This window comes from Hipposideros armiger, unplaced genomic scaffold (assembly GCF_001890085.2).
Source record: "Hipposideros armiger isolate ML-2016 unplaced genomic scaffold, ASM189008v1 scaffold_479, whole genome shotgun sequence".
NCBI lineage: Eukaryota > Metazoa > Chordata > Mammalia > Chiroptera > Hipposideridae > Hipposideros > Hipposideros armiger.
In genome coordinates, this window is record NW_017731829.1 from 1,431,401 (window position 1) to 1,438,413 (window position 7,013).

Consider the following 7,013-nt stretch of genomic DNA (forward strand, 5'->3'; position numbering starts at 1 on the left):
GTGCCATTGTTTACTTAACATTTTTCTTTAAATCACTTTTTAGAATGTGCGTGTATTTTAGGAATAGGACATCTGTATCAGTTGGCATAAACAGAAGAAAAACATAAAAATAAATGTTATGTGAATAATATCATTAACCTAGCTAGAAACTTTGTTTAAAAGGGGACTTAATATGTACACCCATGTTCATAGCAGCATTATTCACAATTATCAAATGGCAGAAGCATCCCATGTCTGTTGGTAGAAAAATGGCTAAATGAAATGTGGTCAATACATTCAAAGGAATATTATTCAGCCTTAAAAAGGAAGGAAATTCTGACACATGCTACAACATGGATGAACCTTGAAGACATTATACTATGTGAAATAAGCCAGTCACGAAAGGACAAATATTGTATGATTCCACTTATATGAGGTACCAAGAGGAGTCAAAATCCATAGAGACAGAAAGTAGAATGGTGGGTTCCGGGGGCTGGGGGAGGGGAAATGGGGAGTTAGTTTTTAATGGGGTCAGAGTTTCCGTTTGGGAAGATGGAAAAGTTCTGGAGATGGATGGTGGCGATGGCTGCACATCATTGTGAATGTATGTACTTAATGCCACTGAACTGTATGCTTAAAGAGGTTAAAATGGTAAACTTTATGTTATATTTTGCCACAATAAAAAAAAATCATTAAAGGACCAGCCGAGTGGTGTGCTGGTTAAGAGTTGGCTTGAAACGCCAGCTCTGAGCAGCAGGGCCCTGGTTCGGATCCCACATGAGGGCCAGTGATGCTGCGCCCTCTACAGCTAAGATGATGAACAACAGCTTGACCTGGGGCTGCAGTGGGCTGCCGTAAGCTACCATGAGTGGCCGGCAGCCAGTGTGAGCGGCCGTGAGTGGCCGTCCAATGGCCTGCGAGTGACTGCCTCACCTGGGAAGAGCGCAATGATAGTACCAAATGGGCCAGTGAAGCAATGTCCTCCACAACTAGACAAAAGAACAAAAGGACAGCAACTTGTCTGTTCCCCTTCCCTTATTCCCCAATGCTGTTCCCCTTCCCCAATTCCCCAATAAAATTAGAAAAATCATTAAAAATAGGTTGTCTTGTTTTCTATGTCCAATAAAAGGTTGAAGAATGAAAAAAAAAGAACATAGGCAGTGATAGGGAAGGGTTAGAGACAATTTAGCTCTAAACAGAGGCTTCTCCTGTGTGTAAGCAGAACTGAGAAAAGTCAATGATTATTACAAGGTGTGACTCAACTTATCTAATGTCTAATGTCAGAGATCATCAGTGTGAGTAGCCCTGATGTGGAGACACACTTCACTAGGGGTGGTGTGTGGCTCTCTCAGGGTGAGGAGTGGGAGGTGGCTTTGCCCTTTCCTTGCCCGGGGGACTGAACGAGGGACTGGCATGCCTCCTAAAGCTAAAGCACTTGGGATGTTTTGGGGAGCTGGAGTCAGGGAAGCCTTCCCAGAGGAGGAGGCAGGAGCCCTGAGGGATGGAGAGGAGCTGGATTGCTGCCCAGGTACATGTGTGTGTCACAGCTGGGACAGAGCAGGGAGAAGGGTCTGCATATGGCAAGCACGTCCAGAACTGGGTGGAAGTAGAGGTTAGATGGGGCTAGACCAGGGATTGGCAAACTTTTGAGATGGAAAAGCTGCTAGGGGTCGTCAACCTGCGGCTTGCGAGCCACATGCGGCTCTTTGGGTACGTATATGTGGCTCTAAAGGAAAATTGAAAATGAAAGTAAAACTATCATAGTTTCATTTATAAAATTTTTAAAGGATATTATTCACATCATGGTGATTGTGTAAAAATATATTTATAGCTCTCAAATAATTTTTAAATTGTCGTGAGGGACAGGATCGACTCTTCTAGGAGTCAGCAAACTTTTGAGACGGAACGTACCCAAAGAACTGCATGTGGCTCGCGAGCCGCAGTTTGCTGACCCCTGGCTAGACTACGATGGCAGGAGGGAGCCACCGCCGGCTTTTGAGCTGGGTGTGTCTTGGCAGAGAGTTCCGGGATCAGGACTGTGAGAGGAGCCGCCTGGGTTCATAGACAGGCTGGGGAGGAAGGCTGCTGGTGTTGCAATCCTAGACGTGGCCAAGAGACCTCAGAAAGGAAGGACCTTGAGGTCAAGGTCTGGGTGATGGTCACAGAAAACCAACATGTAGAGAAGGCAAGGACTTACCCAAGTCACGCAGCAGGAGTGTGGTTAAGGGGTCAGGACACAAGTGCCCAGGGGGCCCTGCAAAGCCTTTGCACTGTAGCTGGGATTGGAGGGGCCTATGCTCCCCTGAAATCTCCCTGCCCGCCAAGAAGCAGCTCCCCTCCCCTTTCCCAAACAGGCCGCCTCAGCTACCTGTGGGCTGTGCTTGGGCTGATGCTGGAAGGTTCCTGGGGTGGGGGCAGAGAAGAGACCATGCTGGGACCTGCCTGCCTTCTCCTAGTTGCTGCACCCCCATCCCACCCCCAGGGTAACAGAGCACATTCCTGAGTCAGGATTTCCCCAAGGCCTGAGTGGGGCCTGGACAAGAGAGAGCACCCTGTCTCCCACCAACACACACAGACGCCTCCCTCTGCTCCTTAGGGTTCTGTGGAGGAAGTGGCTGGCATAGCATAGGCTTGTCCAGATCCCTGGCTCCAGGAGCAGCTGGCGAGCCTCCCAGGCAGTCCCACTGTACTGGCCATATTTTCTGAGCTCTGCCCCCATGGAGTCCCTTAACTCTGGGCCTGGCCCTTATCCTCTCCGGGACTCGGGGCCCCCCATTTGTGAAACACGAGGGCTTTAAGCAGCACTTCCAGGGACTTGGCAGCATTGCCTTTTATGGGCTCCTCGCTACCCCCGTGAGGTGGTGCTGTCATCTCCATTTTACAGAGGGGAGACAGGCTTCAGTTTCAATCACTTGCCCAAAGTCACCCAGCTCATAAGTGGTTGGCCTGGTGTTTGAGCCCAAGCAGTCTGGCCCAGCCCTTGCCTGAGGCCCTTGCCAGCATCCATCTCATCGATCTTCAGGTCAGGCAGGGATCATTCTCCCTTTCCTACAGGTGGGGAAACAGCTCGGAGAGGTGACATCTCTTGCCCGAGGGTGCAGAGCTGAGATGGGTCTTGAACCCAGCAGGGTGCCATGTTGGCGAGCTCTCTCCCTCACCCCACTGATGCCAAGCACCTCTGCCTGCTACAGGCCTTGGGGTTGAGATCAAGGGGGCGAGATGGGTGTGGCTATCAGTTCAGAGGAAGCAAAAAGGCTGCTGCAGGTCAAAAAAGAAGTGAAATGAGAGTGTGATGTGTGATGTGGGGTGTACAGAGCAGAGGCTGCCTGCTGCACTGAGGTTCCCGACTTCCTCTTCTTCCTGTAGACGGCAGCGGGACAGCAGCCAGACAGCAGCTGCTAAACAGGTCAGCCACTCTGGGCCTCTCTATTCCCCACTCCCCTCGCTCTCTGTCCTTCTCTGCAGGTTCTCTAGCAGGCACTGGGCATGTCTCTGCCCAGACGGGTACTGGGCTTGGGACATCCCACAAGCAGAAATCTGGGGAACCCACCTTCATCCCATTCATCAGTTTCTGGGTTCCTAGTGGCAACTTCAAATCTTGGGGAATGTAGAGATCTATGTTTTTGAAAAAAGGCAATTTAAATGAAGGGGTGGTTAGGGACTGGGTTCAGATCTTAGCTCCCCCGCATGTGGCCTGGGGCAAGTTGCTGGACCTTTGTTTTCTGAACTGTGAAATGGGTTTAGTCCAGTAAGCTGCACCTCAGGTGACAGGGGTAAGGGCTTGGTACGGAGTTTGTGCTGGGCAAACTGGAGCAGGTGCAGTTTCTCTCAGTGACCTGAATTGGATCCTGGGACAGTGTATCGCAGGGAAATTACTCATGTGTTGGCTTGCTCTCAGATTCCCTGTTGGGCTTTCCTAAACGTGAAATGGGCTAATAATAGCACCTGTCAGGACTTCCTGCAGAGATCACAGAGTCAGTCCTCAACCCAGGCCAGGGTGAGGCCAGAGGTGGGGCTCCAGCTTGTGTTTGGCAGGGGCAGTGGGGCCACATACAGAAGCGTGGCTGGCTCAGCAGGCCCTAGTACTACTTTGGGGAGAGGATGAGCTGAAGGGGTGTGCAGGCAGGGGTTCCCAAGTCCGGAGCTCAGATGTGTTCCTGGCCGAGGACTTCAGGGTAGGCCCTGACTCCTGGGAGTGTGGATCATGGAAATGGATGCTTGAATCTCTCTCCCTGGTGAATAGGTCTTCTTGGCCTCATTTTAGAGATGAGGAGACCCAAAGCACAGAGAGGTCAAGATTCTTGCCCAATGTCACAGCCCAGACACTGAATACTGGAAGTGGTTATCAAATTTGCATCTTCCAAAGGCTCTATTCTGTGCTCTGAATGTCTCCTCATCTCTCTATTGGCTTAAGTATGGTCTTACTCATCCACATAGCAGCTCCACCACCCAGCCACCTTTGGGAGGGTGCCACCCAGTGGGGAGAGCATCTGACAGGGAGCCTGGAGCCCTGGGCTTAAGTCCCAGCTTGACCACTGGGCTGCTGTAGAACCCTAGGCACACTCCTGTGTGGTATTTAGTTTCCCCACGCTCAAGTCAGAATCGTATTGGAAGTCAGGTCAGGGAGTCCTGTTTCCCAAGGGCCCTAAATCATGAGTTGCAGGGTGATGGGATGATGGAGATGGCCAAGGATATGGGGTAACAATGGGTGGTGGCCTCTTGAGGGATGGGAACAGGCATGTTGGAGGCTGCAAGCAGAAGTGAAGATGGTGGTTTGCTCCTGGGAAAGGGGGTGGGAACCACAGCTTCTATATGGAGAGCCTGGAGAGGTGTCACTTCTGCTTTGGCCTGATTTCCTCAGCTGGGTGGTGGGGTTGGCTTTTCCCTCTCTGTGTCTGCCTGGGACCCCGCCTTAGGGTCTAGGCCCTGGAGGTAAAATCCACACCACTGTCTGGGCCTCAGTTTCCCTATTCATACCGTGAGAGGGTGGGCAAGATGGCTCAAGGTCTTTTTCTGAGCTACCAGATCCTCAGTTTTCTCACTGGAAACATTTCAAATGGTTTTTATTCAGTGGCTTCCTTTCAAACCTTTTCCCTCATCTATTCTCTGAGGTTCAGGGAGGGTAAAGGAAGTGCCCAAGGTAGCACAGCCAAATAAATAACAGAGTAGCCACGTAAAGAAGATCCCAGCACTCCATGACTCCAAAGTCTCCATTCTCTTTTAAAATAAATGCATCTATTAATAAATAGCATGAAGACAAATGGATGAAAAAAAATTGAATCCATATCTCACATATTGTCTCCAGAGTCAATGCAAATGGACTGGAGATTCCGATGTAAAAAAATGAAACCTTAAAATCGCTAGAAGAAACTTAGGAGAGAATTCTTTCATAATGTTGGAGTAGGGAAGGCCTTGCTAGCTATGACTCAAAATCCAGAAGCCAAAAGAGAAAATACTGGCAATTTTTATTACATAAAAATCATATATACTTCCATACGGCAAAAAGACCATTTGTGATGTCAAAAGGCAAATGGCAAAAGAGGAAAAACATTTACAAGTTAAATAGTGAACGGGGACCTAATTTTCCTATTAGGTAAAGTGTTTCTAAAAGCTGATAGGGGAAAGTCTAACCCAGGATAAAAACAGACAGACGATGAACTTGGACATAAGCGAAAGGGTGCAAGTACAGCTGCACTGTTTATAAGAGCCAAAGACTGGAACTGACACAAATAGCTCTTAATAAAGATCTGGTTAAATAAATTATGGTTTATCCCTACAATTACATTATGCACTTGTTAAAAAAAGAAGTGGAAGCTCTAGGTACTATTATGGAAAGCTCTCCAAAGTGTATTTTTAAGTGAAAAAAAGCAAACACAGAACAGTATATAGAATATGCTACTTTAAAAAAAATAATAAAATGGGGGAAGTCATATCTGCTTATACTTGTATGAAGAAATTTGGGAAGATACACAACACACTAATAGCAGTGGTTACCTGGGAGTGACCAACTGGGAACCGAGTAGTTGGGTGACACAGGAGGTACAGAGGCATGGCATTTTATACCTTTTGTATTTATTTATTGTTTCTATTTGGAAGATATAAACCTCTAAACTATCTGAAGAGTAATTGCAAATTGAGAAATGTACAGCGTAAGACTAGAAAATACAGACCAGCAAAACAAATGAACCCATAATTTCACCCCCAGAATGCACTGCTCATGCCTTGATGTGCATTGTCCAGAATTTGTGTCTATAAAAATATGATTTCTTATAAGATTTTGTGTCTATAAAAATATGATTTCTTATAAGCTTTGGATTATATTGTTTTGCAACATGCTTTTTGTGTTTTGAAGCAATATGTCATTATTATTTTTTCCATAATGATAAATTGTCATTTGGAGCATTAAAAAAACCCTAAGCATTAACATTTTTGTTTTTCTGTTGTGAAGGTAATACTCATACATGCTTGCTGTAGAAAATTCAAACAATACAGAAAGCATATAAAAGAAAGTAAAAAACATCTCTCCCCAAATACCATTATTAACATTTTGGCGACCACTCTTCTAGATGTCCTCATAGGCTGAAACATGCATATAAACATAATTTTCCAGAAATGTGATTACATTATGTGTGTTATTTTCAGCCTGTTCTTTCTACTCAATGATATGCTGTTCTCCTCTTTTATGTGGCTATCTACATCATAATTTTTAAGAGTGAAATGAGAATCCATTATATTGTATATTTTTAATGTTTAATTTTGAAAAAATGATAAATTCATAGGAGGTTGCAAAAAATAGTATAGAAAGGTTTTGTGGAAGCTTTACCCAATTTTCTCAAATGGTGTTATCTTGCATACTTATAGTGCAATATCAAAACTAAGAGATTGACTTTGGTACAATTTACAGACTTTATTCAGAATTCATCAGTTTTAAATGCACTCGTGTGTGTGTGTGTGTGTGTGTGTGTGTGTGTGTGTGTGTTTAGTTCTATGCAATTTTGTGACATGTGTAATCTTTGTAACCAAACCCACGATCA

The 7,013-nt window shown here is 46.0% G+C and overlaps 1 protein-coding gene across 1 annotated transcript in view; it reads left to right on the forward strand.

Annotated features, from left to right (window-relative positions):
• The first annotated feature begins 3,300 nt into the window (after positions 1-3,300).
• ADGRG5 (adhesion G protein-coupled receptor G5) overlaps positions 3,301-7,013 on the forward strand; it is a 21,611-nt gene continuing 17,898 nt past the window's right edge. The window contains exon 1 of the mRNA XM_019666826.1: positions 3,301-3,385. The gene's annotated coding sequence lies outside the window, so the exon portion shown is untranslated. The remainder of the gene's footprint in view (positions 3,386-7,013) is intronic.